Below are 16,335 nucleotides of genomic sequence, written 5' to 3'. Positions count from 1 at the left end.
ATTTATCCTTCAACCAACATCACTAAGAATAGTTTCCCTGTCCGTGATCTTAATGTTCTTCGCTCTGCACACATTGTTGCCGCGTTCCCAGCATTATAACAGTGAATTCACTTCAAATTCACTTCATTTATTGTAAATTGCTATGGGCATGCCCCAGGCTTGTGAAAGGCACTATACAAATTCATGTCTTTCTCTTTACTCTAGAGTGGCACGGGGCACAGTGGTTAGCCCTGCTGCCTCACAGCGCCAGGGACCCGGGTTCAATTCTGGCCTCGGGTGACTGTGTGGAGTTTGCACTTTCTTCTCTTGTCTGCATGAGTTTCCTTTGGATGCTCCAGTTTCCTCCCGCACTTCAAAGATGTGCAGGTTATGTTGATTGGCCATGATAAATTGCCCCTTAGTGTCAGGGGGATTAGCAGGGTAAATATGTGGGCTTACGGGAATAGGGCCCGGATGGGATTGTTGTCGGTGCAGACTCGATGGGCCAAATGGCCTCCTTCTGTATTGTAGGGATTCAGATGTGTTAGATTTTGTCTTCTTACCTCCAAGAACAAAATTCTAATCAGTTCAGAACATGGGCAATTATAACAGTCTTCTTCTTAGCCTTTTCACTCCTTGATGGAGCATAGGCCATGGAGAAATTATTTTCATCTAATCCTGTTTTGGGCCAAGCTCTCCAGTTATATCCATGTATAGCCCCCGGCTCCCAACTCTTTTTCCGTACATATAATAACAGTGCATATTATAACAATTCTATCAAGATGCCGTCCATTCACCACTGAAACTTGGCTAAAACTGTGCAGGAGAACTGAGTGTGACAATGAATTACACATTGTTCTTTCAGGTCTGGCAGACAGGTTCAAAATTCATCCCCGAGGGTTCTATTGTAACAATGGTTCGGATGCTGTCTCTTCATGAATGGGACCTGGTTTCCAAATTGGCATGGGCAAAGTAGGCAGCACTGTAAATTAAACCAAGTTACTTTCAATGAGAAACTGGTGCACCAGATGTACGGATAATCTGGGGATATTCAAACTCACTTCCGCCTGCTCAAATATCTTTCAAATCACCAACACTAATGGGTAGGTTTTAGCTTTCAGAAGGCTGACTGGCAGAATGTGGTGACTGGCTGGCGGCACCTGTCAGCTGCCCACTCTGCCACCATGAAGCTTGCTTCAATCTGAATGATCACTATCCATTGATATCTCGCCAGCCAGGTGCATGCCCCGATAGGCGTTCCTGCTGCAGCTTACCAGAGCCAGGTCCAGTGAATATCGGGTGGTGTGAAGGTTGTCAGACCGAAGTGGGGAGGAACAGGGATGAGGAGTCCAACTGTAGAGGAGCAGGGAGGGGTATCAGGGACAGCAGCAACCTACCGTCATCTCTCTGGATCTAAAGCGAAAATCCTTTCCTCCTGTGCCCCACAATAATAATTCCAGACCTGTCGTTTTGGGACCTTCTGTACCAAGTGTAACCAGACAGAGCAAGCACAGCACACAGTCCATATTGAAACTGGGGTCCGATGTGTGATTTGTGCCTGTGGGTGAGCTGCAAAATCACCCATTCTCACCACAATAACTGAGCTTCCAAAAACAACAGCACCAAATCAGTACTTACGGTAAGCTAGACATTTCTTGCTGAAACTGGTCACAACCGGTCACAAACCAAGCTGGTTATGTTTTTAATATATTATTAAATATAGCCACTGCCTTATTTTTAATAAAATCTCAAACAGATTTTCAGCAGTAGCCAATATTTTCATTATTATCATTGAACAATAGAAACTTTACAACTCAGAAAGGGACCACTTTACACGTTGTTTCTGTGTTGGCAAAAAAACAAGCGACCCAGCCTAATCCCACTTTCCAGCAATTGGTTTGAAGCCCTGCAGGTTACAGCAATTGAGGTCCATATCCAGACACACTTTAAATGAGTTGAGTGTTTCTGTCTCTACTTTGACAGTGAGTTCCAGAACACCACAACCCTCTGGGTGAAACCAGTTTTCCTCATCTCCCATCTAAACTTCCTATCAATCACTTTAAATCCACGCTCCCTAGTCACTGACCTCTCTGCTAAAGTAGACAGGCCCGTTCCATCCACTCTATCCAGGCCACCGCCCCCCCTAGTTTTGTACATCTCAATCAAATCTCCTCTCACCTGCCTTTGTTCCAAGGAGAATAACCCCAGCCTATCCATTCTTTCCACATAGCTGCAACTTCCCAGTCCAGTTACTTGTCAATCTTCTCTGTCCTTCTCTATTCAATTACAACCTTTCTGCAGTGAGGTGACCAGAACTGCACACAAGTACTCCAGTTATGGCCTGACTAATGATTTATACAGTTCCAGCATAGTCTCTGTGCTCTTAGCATATTGGTATATTAGACACAGTGCTTGTACGTCAGGGATTGCCTTCAAGACTATCCATTGGAATTCCAGTTGTCTTCCTACATTGTCCCCCAATTTTCCGATGCTTCAATTTTAAAATTGTGATCTTTTTTTGCAATAATTCCATAGCCTCCCTCTTCCCTATCACTGTAAACTCCCCCCACCCATATCCCTGTAACCTCCCCCCGCCCATATCCCTGTAACCTCCCCACTCCCTACCACTGTAAACTCCTCACTCCCTATCACTGTAACCTCCCTCCTCCCTATCCCTGTAACATCCCCCCTCACTATCATTGTAACCTCTTGCCTCCCTGGGCCCATAACCTCCCTTCTCATTATCCCTGTAACCTGTCCCATCCCTATTAGTGTAACCTCTCATCCCCCTATCCCTGTAACCTCCCATCTCATTATCACTGTAATCTCTTGCCTCACTATTCCTGTAACATCCCCCTCCCTCCCCCTCCCTCTCCCAGTAACCTCCCTCGCTATCCCTGTAACCTCCCCGTCCCTATCACTGTAACCTCCCCACTCCCCATCACTGTAACCTCCCCACTCCCTATCACTGTAAACTCTCCCCTCCCTATCACTGTAATTTCCCCTCTCCCTATCACTGTAACCTCCCTCTGCTCTATGACGCTCCAAGATCCGTGTATTCCAATTTTCTGACTTGGAGACCATTGAGGCAATCAGTTAGCCACTTGAGAGGTGGGAACAACAGTGAGACAACAAGGGTGTGGACCCTATTTAAACAAACCCTTAGTGCCATTAATTGCTTTATTACATTAATCACTTTATTGCATTACCTGATACTGAACAGATGTCTCAGGAGATACAAGGACCTGGAACATTGGGCAGGGCAACCCCTCAATACAGGATGTGGACAGAGTTGCCCTTTTTGAGGCCATGAGAGAGGCGCGAGGCATACTTTTTCAGGAGTGTGGCAGATGGAGCTCTCCTCCCAGTCTAAGCAGGTTTAAGATTGAGGCAATGGAGACAGTGAGCAGAAATGAGGCCTACAGAACAGGCTCCAGTACAGAAAGAGATTCACTGACTTTATTTCCCATGGCAAGGTAGGCACAAAACTCACTCCTCAGGAAAGGCCTCTGGGTACTGCCCCTCCAGCAGACACAGCAACTGAGGAGCCCCAGGGCCCTCCCGAATCTGTGAGGAGTGTGTGCCTAGACCACTTACTGAACCCTCAAAAGGGGTCAGAGCACTTTGTTACTGAGGACCTGCCATCACCAGAACATGCAGATTCTCACCAACAGGATCAGCCGACATTGGTCATTGAGGTAGCAGGGCCTGTTCTTGCTCTCTTGTATCCTTGCAGGAAAATAGGGCTCATAACACATGGGAGGGTGCCCAGAAGGAAGGAGGGACTATCTACGATCACTACCATGGAGCGGGAAGCTACAGACATCTTCAGGATCATCTTCATGAGAAAGTTGAGCAAAGCCAGATGGGCAAAGACTGTAATACATTCATTATGACGGTGTATCGCACTCCAGCCCTTATAGCATGCCAAAAACAGCTACACTGGGAAGCCTCAGCATTGCAGAGGCCTGTGCTCCACAAAGCTAGTTTCCCTAATGTCTTCTCACCATTTCCAACATCAAGGTAATTGAATTAACTCCTTCAGCATCACCATGCCAAGTACTCCCACAGCAGAGCTCCAACCAAACACTGTCAAACCTTACACACAAACTTTCCAGCAGCACAGATAAAGTCACCTTGGCAGGTACCCTTACGCAGTTCTATAGGGTGGCACTGAGTAATGGGTATGTCACTAGTGTGCCAGAGGCAGTGCCCAAGGCCAAGGAAACTGTGGGCAGTCCCCCTCCGAAAGCAGAGAGCGGACACAACCTTGCTCAGCTGCTCACAGATACAAGGAGCCAGGAGTCACAAGAAAGGCCATAAGTAACATCCGTGATCCCACATGTCGGAGTTCTCTGAAGTAGTGCACAGTCATGGACTAAGAATGGAAAAGTCCTTCTGGATCATGTGCATTACCGGGGCTCAGAGCTTTGCGTGTCTAAGTTCCCCCATTGAGAAAGCGATTAATCTCAAGGAGAGCCAAATGTGCCTGCAAATGGAGTGCTTGCAGGACCCGCACACTGACTTTCACAGGAGGCACCTGGCACTATATAACCTTCATCAGTCAATGGCACTGATGGCATACGAATGTCTGGAAGGGATGACAGTTACGCATCAGCTGATCTGAATCTAGCTCTGGAATCTAGATTGCAAAGGAAACAGGTAAGGAGAATGAAGGGAAATTAGTTTTTTTAATCCAATTCAATCAAATCAAGTCCAATTCAGAGTCTCAACAAGTGAGACATTCCCGATCCAAGCTGACAAGACAGGGCTCTCACCTCCTGTCTTGGGCTTGATCTGCATGATCCAAGCTGATTGGAGTAGGCATTGCACCTCCTCCAAGGCTTGACCTCATTTGCATCTTAGCCAAAAGGCCAAGATGCCACTTTTAAAAATTGCTTCAAATGAAGCTAAAATGTAACCTAATGACTTCAACCAAGTACAGCATGTCGATACTACACTTGATCTTTGCCAAAAGGCCGAGAAGTTAAACTAAGATTCTTTCAATTAATACCAGTGCACCTGCCACTAACCCGAGGGTATTCAATTGTACATCCTCCTTCTCATGTAGCTTGGCAATCAACTCTGCTTGTGTCTCTGATAAAACCAAGAAATTAGTCATCAAGTTGTTGCTCACTGAATGCTGAAATCTGATATATCCTTCCTCTTATCCTAATGTGTCTCAGTTTCGTCTCCTCTCCTGACTTATGTAGAATATGTTTTTTTTAACTACCCACTTCCTGGATCTAAATCCAAATATCCATTAATCAGGTATGAGACTGCACTCCAGTGTGATTGCTGCTCATCTGTCCTTCTCAAACTTCTATGTTATTAGATAACAAGCAAACAAACACTAATATGTGATTATCTCAAAACACATAATTCAGTATGTGATTATTTAAAGCTAAAATTATCTAAATGTCTCCCAAAGCCTGTCCATCTACAAGTCAGGAACATGATGGAATACACTTGCTTCAATGTGTACAGTTCTAACAATATTCAAGATGCTTGGAACCCATGCAGAACAAAGCAACCCACTTGACCAGTGCCTTTTCCACCACCTTCAGATACTGAAGCAGTCCATGTTCATATGCAAAAAGACCTGGACAATATCCAGGCTTGGGCTGACAAGTGGCAAGTAACATTCGCGCCACACAAATGCCAGGCAATGACCATCACCAATAAGAGACACTCTAACCACCGCCTCTTGACATTCAATGGTGTAACCATCACTGAATCCCCCACTGACAGCATCCTTGTGGTTACCATTGACAAGGAACTCAACTGGATGCATCACATAAACACAGTGGCTACAAGAGCAGGTTAGAGGCTAGGAATACTGCGCCGAGTAACTCACTTCCTGACACCCCAAAGCCTGTCCACTATCTACAAGGCACAAGTCAGCAGTGTGATGGAATACTCCCCACTTTCCTGGATGGGTGCAGCTCCAACAACACTCAAGAAGCTTGACACTATCCATGACAGAAAAGCTCACTTGATTGGCAGCACATTCACAAACATCCACTTCCTCCACCACTGACGCTCAGTAAGGGCAGTGTGTCCTATCTACAGATGCATTGCAGCAATTCACCAAAGATCCTTAGACAGCACCTTCCAAACCCATGGCCACTTCCATCTAGAAGGACAAGTGTAGCAGATACTTGGGAACACCACCACCACCAGCAAGTTCCCCTCCAAGCCACTCACGATTCTTACTTGGAAATATATCGCCGTTCCTTTGCAGTCACTGGGTCAAAATCCTGGAATTTCCTCCCTAACTGCATTGTGAGTCAACCCACAACACGTGAACTGCAGTGATTCAGGAAGACAGTTCACCACCAACTTCTCAATGGCAACTAGGGATGGGCAATAAATGCTGGCCAGCCAGTGACGCCCATGTCACAGGAATGAATTTAAAAAAAAGGTCCTTCACTGCCACTGGTTGAGAAACCTGAAACTCCCTCCTTAACAGCACTCGAGATGTACCTACACCATATCAATTGCAATAGTAAAGTAAAAGTAAAGTTTATTTATTAGTCACAGTAAGGCTTACATTGACGCTGCAATGAAGTTACTGTGAAATTAGTTCAAGAAAGCCACAAACTTTGCTCGGGCAATTAAGATCGGGCAATGAATGCTGGCGTCATCAGCCATAATCTTGGCAGGTAATCCTTGCCCCCACTAGTCATTAGGGCAGCTTGGGGGTGTCCTCGAAGAGCTCGGGGATATCCGAACTCTGCAGGATGTAGCTCTCGTGCACCATCCCAGGTGGCATGCACACGCTTGCATGATGTTCAGTAGGTGGTCACACACTATTTGAATATTCAGGGAGTGGAAACCCTCGCGGTGAATTCAAGTCACTCCCTGATTCCACAGGGCCCACAGGGCAACGTGTGTGCCATTGATAGCTCCCTACAAATGGGGTGTCCTGCTAATGGTAGAGAAACCTGCAGCCCAGGCTTCACGTTGGGCCTGTCCCACAGCAAAGTGAATGTAATGGCCTGCCCGGGTATACAGGGCACTGGTCACCTCACGGATGCACTGTGTGGTGATGACTGGGAAATGTTGCAGAAGTCACCACTCGAGCCCTGGAAAGATATGGCAGCATAAAAACTGAGGCTGGCATGACCCTCACGGCCATCAAGGGTGGGTGTCCTCCTGCCGCACGAAGTGCCAGCTCCATGAGGACGTGGCACAGGTGCTGCACTGTCCTCCTGCTGAGACACAGTCTGCAGCGGCACACAGTATTCGGCGGCCCGTCAAAGGACACTATTGAACCTGGGTCTCCGTCTCCGCTATTCTCTGACCGCCACGCCCTCCCTCTCGGGCTGATGGGTGGTTGTATGCTGCTCCTTACCAGTGGCACCCTGACCTCCTGCTGTAGCCTCAAGCCAGGGTTAGCCTTGTCCATCAGCCGCCACAGCTGCAATGAGTATGACTGCCAGATCTACTGGCTCCTTCCCAAAATCTATCGGTGCTGGGGGTGGGGGGGAGCGGGGGCATTGTGGGGCGGAAGGTAAGAGAGAGAAACCGTCAGTAAGGTTATCCATCTGGGGCCCCTCAATCCCTCCCAGCAATCCGTGGGGGTCCACATGACTCTTGACGTTGCCAACCGGGCACCATTCCCTTGTCATTCTCCACCTCAATGGGCTGCTGACCACTGCCACATCATTGCCACAGTGACCACTGCCCATGCCCCCTCTTAGTCGCCAATGGCCTCTTGCACAGGTGTACCCTCCCTTCAAATGGTGCAGCAGAATTCATTCTGCACCCCCAGTGTAGTTGTGTGGTCGCTGGTGTGTGGTGTGAGCCTGTCCCTCCAAATGACCAGTGCCATTCCCCCCCCTTCCCCTACATTCGGACCCCCAATACCACAGGCCATTGTTAGCAGCATGTGGCAGACTGGGCTCCATGCACTGGCGCTCACATAGAGCATAAGGGTGGCTATGAGGAGGTGCCCATTGGGAACCCTTGAAGCATTAACCTGCTGGCACCCTTGTGACTGTCAGGAGATGGGTTCCCATCAAAGGGAACACAGCAGTGTCCATGCAGTATGAAGAGTCATGTTAACACCTGCAGAGCTCCCTTGATTGGGGCGACAGCTTGTTAGCGTTAGTGGGTGTAGCCTGGGATGGAATGTCAGCAGTCAGCCACAGAGCCTGTCCAGCAGACAGATGGCAGGGTAACCATAGCGACATTAGCAAGGTTGGAACTTGACCTGGTATGAAACCCCTTGGGGATCATTCAGTGACCAAGGGTAATGGATGCTCCACAAGCCCCAAGCCAGCAGCGACTCCCCAACCTATGGAACCCCAGACAAGCCTGGGCCTGATCAACCCCCCGCACCATGGCAACGGCTGCCCCCACCAACCCCACCGCCTGCACCCCAGAGGTTGGTGCTCAGTGGTATACACCTCCTAGCTCGCCTTCACTACTGCTGCATCTGAGCCACACTTTTAAAGACCTGTACTAATTGACAGCAGCGTAATGTCACGCGGAAAGGTGGGAAGCCTCCGGGAGTGGGAACAATTGTGTGCCGAGCTCGCTCATGATATTAAAATCCAGTCAATCCCACACCAATAAGCCTTGCGCCTATTCTGATCGTCAAGCAGGTTCTGCTACTCAAAAGGGGCCAGGAGGATCATAAACCATCTGGCGCTGGGCAGGAATCCGATTTGTAGCTATTTTCCCGGCTCGCTGCCAGGCGCAGTGAGGTGGTAAAATTCCACTTCATAATTCAGTGAGGGAGCTTCAACATGGTTTCGTGAAAGAGAAATTGTTTTTGACAAATTTATTGGAGTTTTTTGAGGATGTAACAAGCAGCATGACTAAAGACATACCAGTAGCTGTAGTATAATTGGATTTTCAAAAGGCATTTGATAAGGTGCCACATAAACATTTACTACATAGGATAATCTCTTGTGGAGTTGGGGGTGTTACTTTAGCATGGAAAATGGATTGGCTAACTAACAGGAAATAAAGAGTCAGGATAAATGGGTCAATTTCAGGTTGGCAAACTTTAACTAGTGTTTTGATGTTGTTGCCAAACCTTAGTGAAGTCCTACTGTCACCACATCTTCTTGTCTTACCATCCTTTGATGAGGTTTTGCTTCTCCTATAACAGACTTGAGATAGTCAGTCTAGTTTAACGTGAGAACTATTTACAAAGACCTTAGGGTGATCACATGGAATTAAGGACACAGAGGGCCCGATTTTACCATCAAGTTGCGCACATTTTGCGAAAACTTGGTAAAAGTCGGGCGAGAGGCGAGAAGTGCGATCCGCGCCTGCCTCCGCGCCGGTTCCCCCTTTACCAAGGTCCTAAAATGAACGCAATCGGGACTGCACCCGAAACGGGCGCGACGGGTATTTAAATGTATTTGCATGCATTTAAATTGACTTAATGAGCTGCACGCCCAACTTTACCAGCATTTCCCCCTTTACTACCAAATTCACCAATCCGGATCGACACAAAACAGACAAGCTCCATAAAAGTCTGATTCGGGGGCTCCATCAGTGAGGGTTTGTGAAGAGGTAAGTGCTAAGCGTCCGACGGCTCTCACTGTTCATGGGTGTCCTTCCATTGCGGCCATTTTCTTTCTCGGGTCAGTGACGGCTCTGCGAGCGTGTGGGAGGCTGTTACTCAGCAGGGTCTCCGATGTCCGACTTGCAGCACGGACCCGGGTCTCAGCACTGACCTCAGGTCTTGTGGTGCTGCTGGGTCCTAGTGCACTCAGCTCACTTCCAGCTGAAGGATGTGCACAGAGCCCTTGCAAATTGCACTGCTGCAGCCTCTCAACTTTGCAAGGAGCTGTGATGTTGGGGAGCATGTGGCTGAGGGATTTGGGGGATATGGACAGTGACTGTTGATGGGCTAGGTGCAAGCAGCGTTCCTTAACCTCTACATGTGTTCCTCTCCATCTCCCCCCACCTCCCCCCCACCTCCTTAAGAGTGACGAGATGGCTTTTGCGATGCAACCGTTCGATCTTACTGTTCTTTTGGTTGCTGCTGAAGGAGGAGGAGCTGGAGGAAGAATTGCGGACACAGACCTGACCACTTGCAGGAGTAGAGGGAAATGACCACCAGAGGCAGGAGGTGGCTGCCATTCACCCCGAGAGGGGGAGCAGTAGAAAGAGGGAGCAGAGTCCCCAGCAATTCCATGTACGAGTGTCATTTGAACAGATGTCGGACACCATCTGCCTCTGAAAGGAGACAGTGGAACACCTGTGCAACCTGTTGCAGGACCAGGCGCCTAGGGGCGGGGGGTGGGGGTGGGGGGGGCACCCACTCTCGGTGGCTGTCAAATTGACAGTCGCTCTGAACTTTTATGCGACTGGCTCCTTCCAGACCCTGAGCGGAAATGTATGTGGCATTTCCCAGTCAGATGTGCACACATGTGTCAAGCAGGTCACAGAAGCCCTGTATGCCCAGGCTGGGCAGTACATCAAATTTAACCTGGACCAGGCCCATCAGGAAGTCAGGACTGCTGGGTTCACAGCTATTGCCGGGATGCATAACATACAGGGGCCATCGATTGCACCCACATCACCCTCAAGGCCCCTCTACAAAATCCACGAAGATTCATCAGCAGAAAGGGGTTCCACTCCCTGAATGTTCAACTCTGTGCGACCATAATACGACCTTCATGCACATCTCCACAAGACACCCAGGCAGCGTGCATGCCAGTTTCATTGTCAGGAGCTCTGACATCCCAGAGGCATTTGAGGAGGACCCCAGGCTGCAGGGGTGGTTTGTGCATGATCTGGGTTACCCGCTTCAGACATCGCTGATGGCGCCTGTGCGGAGGCCTGTGACTGAGGCAGAGACCTGCTATAATGAGACCCATGTAGCCACCCACACAATAGTGGAGAGGTGCATTGGGCTCCTCAAAGTGCGATTCCGGTGCCCAGACTGCTCTGGCGGCGCCCCCCAATACAGCCCAGTGATCTCTTTCCGCATTGCGATCGGGTGCTGTGCCTTGCACAACCTGGCTCTGCAGAGAGGTGACCTATTGGAGAAGGAGGAGGATGTGGAGGCTGACCAGCCGGGCGCCACTGGGGAGGATGACCAGCAGGAGGAGGAGGAAGAGGAGGAGGAGGAGGAGGAGGAAGAACATGCCTTGGAACTCCACTCAAGCCCTGGAGGGCTGGCAACTCGAATGAGGCACACAAGGGCAGCTAGGGAGGCCCTGATCACCAGGCGGTTCAGTCGCTAGGGGCTTGTGTCTTTGGGTTCGATCCCCCCAGCCGCCCCCAAAATTCCTTTTATCTCCTGCAACATTATCACGCCAAAGTGGTGGGCCGGGGTACACTGTGTTAGCAAGTTTTTTGGCAGGCAGGAGGGTGATGACAACTCACTAAGCACCATTTTGACGATTCCCTGGTACAAACTAGTCTGACTCCATCTGAGCTCTGCATGCACGCTGGCACTTGGGCCCACGTCTTTGTAGTGGGTAAAGGATCTGAAACGCCCATACAGGGCCCTGGGGTGGGTGGGGTGGGGGACGGGAGGGAATCGCTTGTGGGTTCTGGGGAACCAATGGCTTCCTTTTCTCAGTGACCCAGCATTGAGGGGCCTCCCCAGCTGACATCAACATGAAGCATCCCTCCCGACGATCATCAATGGAAAAGGATTTCTATTTGAGGCAAATCTGAGACAAACGAGTCACAGATTGGTGGAGAAAAAACATTTAATAATTGCAATAAAGGTGTTTAAATAATATGTTCTAACATAAAAAATTGTGAACAGAAAACGTTAAAGTGCTTAAATATCTTTCTAACTAGTGCAGCCCTTTGCCCGACCCATCTCAGTGCAACGAAAACTTCCTCACCTTACGTGGCCTACCACTGCATCTCAGTGACTCTCCAGAATGTACATCGGAGGTGGAGGGGGCCAGCTGCCTACCTCGCCCTTTTGCTTGTGATACGCATGGCGGGCGTCCTCTGGAGGCCCTGGATCTTGAGGGCCCTGGCTGGCTTCCAGGTGTCTGGGACATTTCCATGACACCCTCTTCACCCCGTTGTCCCTCGATGCCCCGGTGTCAGGAAGGGGGGAGTCAGAAGGTGTAGCCACAATGACAGTCTCCTGGCTGGAAGGCCCTGGAATGGGTTCAAGCCCTTCCTCCTCCCTTGGGGTTCCTGTGGGTCCCTGGGTCACTGCATGGAATGGTGGTGCTTCTGCAGTGAGCTCCAGAAGCCCGGCATCACATGGCCCTGCCAGTCCTGGAGGACCGCCTGCGTCCTAACCATGGTGGTCGAGCCCTCTGCGATGGCCACCTGAGTCAGGAGCCACCTGTCAATGGCCACAGCAAGTGCTCTCTGAGACTGGGTCATGCTTTGCAGCCCCTCAGCCATGACTCTCTGTGACTGAGCCATGTTCTCATCGGCTGCAGCCATAACTCACTGTGTCTCAGCACTGTCCCGCTGGGCCTCCTGCAGGCTCTCGAGCCTCTCAGCCATAGGCCGCAGAATGCCTCAGCTGTAGTCCACTGTGACTCGGCTGTGGCCCTCTGGGACTCGGCTGTGGCCTGCTGTGACTCAGCCATCGTTTGGAGCCTGCCACTCATGGTGAGGATCCACTGCCCCCCCTGCAGTGTTGGCCTGGGAACCACACAAGGCAGGCAATAGGTGGCCCACCTGAAAACTTTGGGACTCCTTCCAGCAGCCTTGCAGTTGGTCCAGTGTGGCCGTCAGCCCCTCCTGCATTCCCTGGCTCTGTTGCTGCAGCTCCAGCAGCTGAGGGAGAAGTGATCTCAAAGGCCCAGCATGTAGCCTGGGGCTGGCTGAGTCCTCACCTCTGGCAGGTCCCCGCATCCCAGAGGCCTTGGACATTCCCTCCTCCACCCGATGTACATTATCAGATGTGTTGTGCTCACCAGAGAGTGACCCAGAAGCCTCACCACTAACTGGACCCACCGACATCTCAGTATCTGGGATGGTGAGTTGTGAGGTGGAAGCTGATGCCGAAACGGTTCTCCCTCAGAGGTCCTTTCACCCATACCCTCCGAGGATTTGTCCGAGCTGTTCTGAACAGGATTGGCAGGAGCTGCATCAGGGGCCTGCAGTGTGAGCCACGATGGCAGAAGGTCCTGGGGCTTCCGGTTCTGTCCCTGCAACACAGGATACAAGGTTAAGTGCAAGGGAGAGAGAGAAATCTGGGATGCAAAACACGTGATTCACATTTCTCCATTGAACATAGAAGAAAGCGCAAAGAAAATTACATCACGGGAACCGGCCCTTTGGTCTTCCAAGCCTGTAGCGACCAGGCTGCCCATCTGACTTGTAACCCCTACGCTTCCAGGACCATATGCCTCTATTTGCATCCAATTTAAGTAGCTGTAAAGACGCTCCTTGAAAGGTCACTATCGTATCTGCCTCCGCGACCTCCCCCGGCGGGCAGTTGCAGGCACCCACTACCCTCTCTGTGCAAATAAGCATGCCTCATACCTTTAAACCTTGGCCCTCATACCCGAAACTCGTGCCCCTGAGAAGTTGCCTCAAAGTGAGTGGAGTAATGACAGGTACTCACGTCCTGATGGCAGCCTGACCATGCTGTCACTGACAGCCCGCGTCTCCCCTTTCCTTGAAAGCTCCAACTCAAAGAGGGTGAGGACCCGGAGGTCTGGCTCACCAGCCCATGTCTTCGCCCTCTCATGGGTGTTATGGTCGGTCTTCTCCCATGGAGACAGAAGGAGCCATGAAAGAAATGATGGCGTGACTACTGCAGAGTATCAGGTGGTGGCCCTTAGAGGGCAAGCGCAGTGGGGCCCTTAGGAGGAATAGGAAGGAGGTGCTTGGTGGTCAGGAGCTGGGAGAATGCAGAGGGCTGGGGTTGGGAGGATCTGGGGGCGATTTGGGGGAAGATGCAAGATGGGGTTCAGCGCTCACCCTTGCTGCCGAAATGAGGTCATTGACCTTTTTCTAGCACTGCTTCCCGGTTCAGGGGGCCAGTGGCACTGACCGAGGCGGCAACTGCCTCCCAGGCCACATTGCCCTCAGAACCCCTGAGTCTGCGTCCTCCTGGGGAAGAGAGGGCATCCAGTAGCCTGCCCAGATCATCCTCAGAAAAATGGGGGGCTGGTCATGCGCACATTGTCCTGTACTGTCTGCCTGTCTATTCCTGAGTTTTTAATGGAGCTGCCCCTCGTTAGGGCAGATCAGCTGCAGGCAGTTTGGCAGAGCATTCCAGCAAGTTACATGCAGTTTACTTGTTAGCCTTTTGTGGAAGGCAAGTGAGCACTTGCGGGTGTGCTGATGGGAGGAGTGGATCAGTGCCTCAATGATTGGGGACAGGGGAGAAAGAGGGAGGTGTCACACAGCCATCGGAGTGCAGGGAAGATGGGGCCTTGTGCGGGAGGGTCCGGGATGGAAGTGAGGGGGATCCCTCTGCCTGATTTCTGTAGGATGGAGGGGGGAGGGTGGATCTCTCTGCCTGAGATCAAAAGGGGGGAAGAGGGGTCTGCTGCTCTCTGCCTGAGATCGGTGGAGGGAAGGGGGGGGAGGGGCCCGTGATCGGTCAGAGTGGCGGGGAGTGGGGGGGATAAGGCAGTCAGTAATGTTGTGAGGGGTGGGGCAATGTCTGTGGGGGCCGGGGGAGGCATTATCCAGCCCAGGAGGGATGTGGCAGGGAAGCGTTATTCTTTGATTTTTGTTCTGCGTATGCGCAGTTGGAGGCGCAATCGGAGCTGCAGGATTTTGGGAGCCCTATCCACAGACTTATGCACTGTGATTCAGACTCGCTGATATTTTTTCAGGCAGAGTGTGTATGGGGCGCCTGAGAACGGGTTTAAAAGTCGGATCTGAAATAATCCCAGTTTCAAGTCTGCCCAGCACTTAGAATCAGAAGGTAAAATAGGGCCCAGACTGTGCCTGGTTCTCATGGAACTTCCTGGTCATCTGACTTCTGATGTCACTCTTACATCATTAATATCATCATGGTCATAACCATTATCCGATTCCTCAAGGGGGGTGATTCTCCCACCTGCCGTGTTAATTTTCCAGTGCAGCAGGATGGGAGAATCTCGTGGCTGGGCATGTGTGGGATACGCACAAGCGATCCTGCCGCGGGTGCATCTCCCAGTGCCGGGTTTCTGGCACTGTCAGATCTGCGCTGGAAACCAGTGGGAAGTCCAGGTAAGTCACTTTAATCTTATTGTAATGTATTTTAAATGTAATTAGCAGGTCCAGGACTGAATTCTCCGGGCCTGCTCGCCTCTCCCCCGCCAGGTTGCTTCACTCGAGCGGGGTTTACAGTAGGTCCCCACTTTTGGGGAACTATCGGGACGACCCTGCTGGAGTGAAGGGAGAGCAATTGGAGTCACCCAGGGGATCGGCTTTCAAGCAAAGAGATTTCCAGAGATCACAGAGTGCTTGCTGCTATACCTCTTTGCATCAGCTCTTGTCCATCGAGTCTGTGGGGGGTTACAGTGCCCCCAGGGCATGGGAACCCTGGCAGTGCCAACCTGTGCCCTGGCACTGCCCAAGGGGCGCATGCCAATGGCCAGGGACCATATGGGATGGGGTATTTGGGGGGCAGGGATTAGGGGCACGGCCCATGGGACAGGACCGAGCGGTGATTGGTGGGGGTGGGGCATCCTGCTGCCACTCTGCAGTCGGGATCAGTTGGGGCAGGAGGGAGGCCAGCGATCGGGCAGGCTGGCGGGGGAGGCGGGGGTCAGCCAGTGGGAGGGTTCAGCTGGGTGAGTCTGCCGGAGAGGGGTGTCAGCGGGGTGTGGGTCCGCTGGGGTGTATCTGCCGGGGTGGGGGGGGGGGTGTCTGCCACCCGGGGGGTCTACGGGGGGGGGAATCGTCACAGGGGGGTGGGGCAGGAGATGGGGTGGGCTGGGGGTGGGTCTGCTTACTTGGGGGTCGGCACTGCTGGAGATCGGGGCAGTCTGGGATGGAGGGTGGGTCGAGGCTGGCCGGGAACAGTTGGGGGGGCCGCTATCGAGCCATGGGGGGGTTGGGGGGAACAGCATTGCAGGGGTGGTGAGTGATCGAGCTGACCAGCAAACGGGAGGCTGACAGTTCGGGGCCACTGCACATGCACAGAGGCCTGCTGGTTTCAACCTCCTGTGCAAGAATAGGCTCCGCCCCCTGAAATCTAATAATATTCATGCTGGTGGCCTCTGCATTGCACACTGGGATATTCCAGTGTGAACTCCCACTGAAAAAAACGTGAATTACTCCAGTTTTCCCACAAATTTGACGCTTAGAATTTTTTGGGGGAGAATTCCAGCTAAGATCTCCTTCAAGTATAATTTCAAACTGTTCTCAAACTGCATTTTTCTGTTAAACTATTTACATTACATTTTCCAATGTTTGAGGACCTCAGGTGTGCTTTATAGTTTCTATCCA

The 16,335-nt window shown here is 51.2% G+C and overlaps 1 protein-coding gene and 1 non-coding gene across 4 annotated transcripts in view; one reads left to right on the top strand and one right to left on the bottom strand.

The window, feature by feature from the left end:
- LOC144507002 (intelectin-1a-like) overlaps positions 1-16,335 on the top strand; it is a 112,921-nt gene that overhangs the window by 54,913 nt on the left and 41,673 nt on the right. The window lies entirely within an intron of this gene.
- On the bottom strand, positions 4,788-4,970 carry LOC144507435 (U2 spliceosomal RNA). Its single transcript, XR_013500109.1, has one exon. It is a non-coding gene; the product is annotated as a U2 spliceosomal RNA (small nuclear RNA).

This window comes from Mustelus asterias, chromosome 18, assembly GCF_964213995.1.
Source record: "Mustelus asterias chromosome 18, sMusAst1.hap1.1, whole genome shotgun sequence".
In the NCBI taxonomy this organism is placed as follows: domain Eukaryota; kingdom Metazoa; phylum Chordata; class Chondrichthyes; order Carcharhiniformes; family Triakidae; genus Mustelus; species Mustelus asterias.
The sequence above is the reverse complement of the archived record's forward strand: the minus strand, read 5'-3'. Positions and strand labels throughout refer to the sequence as shown.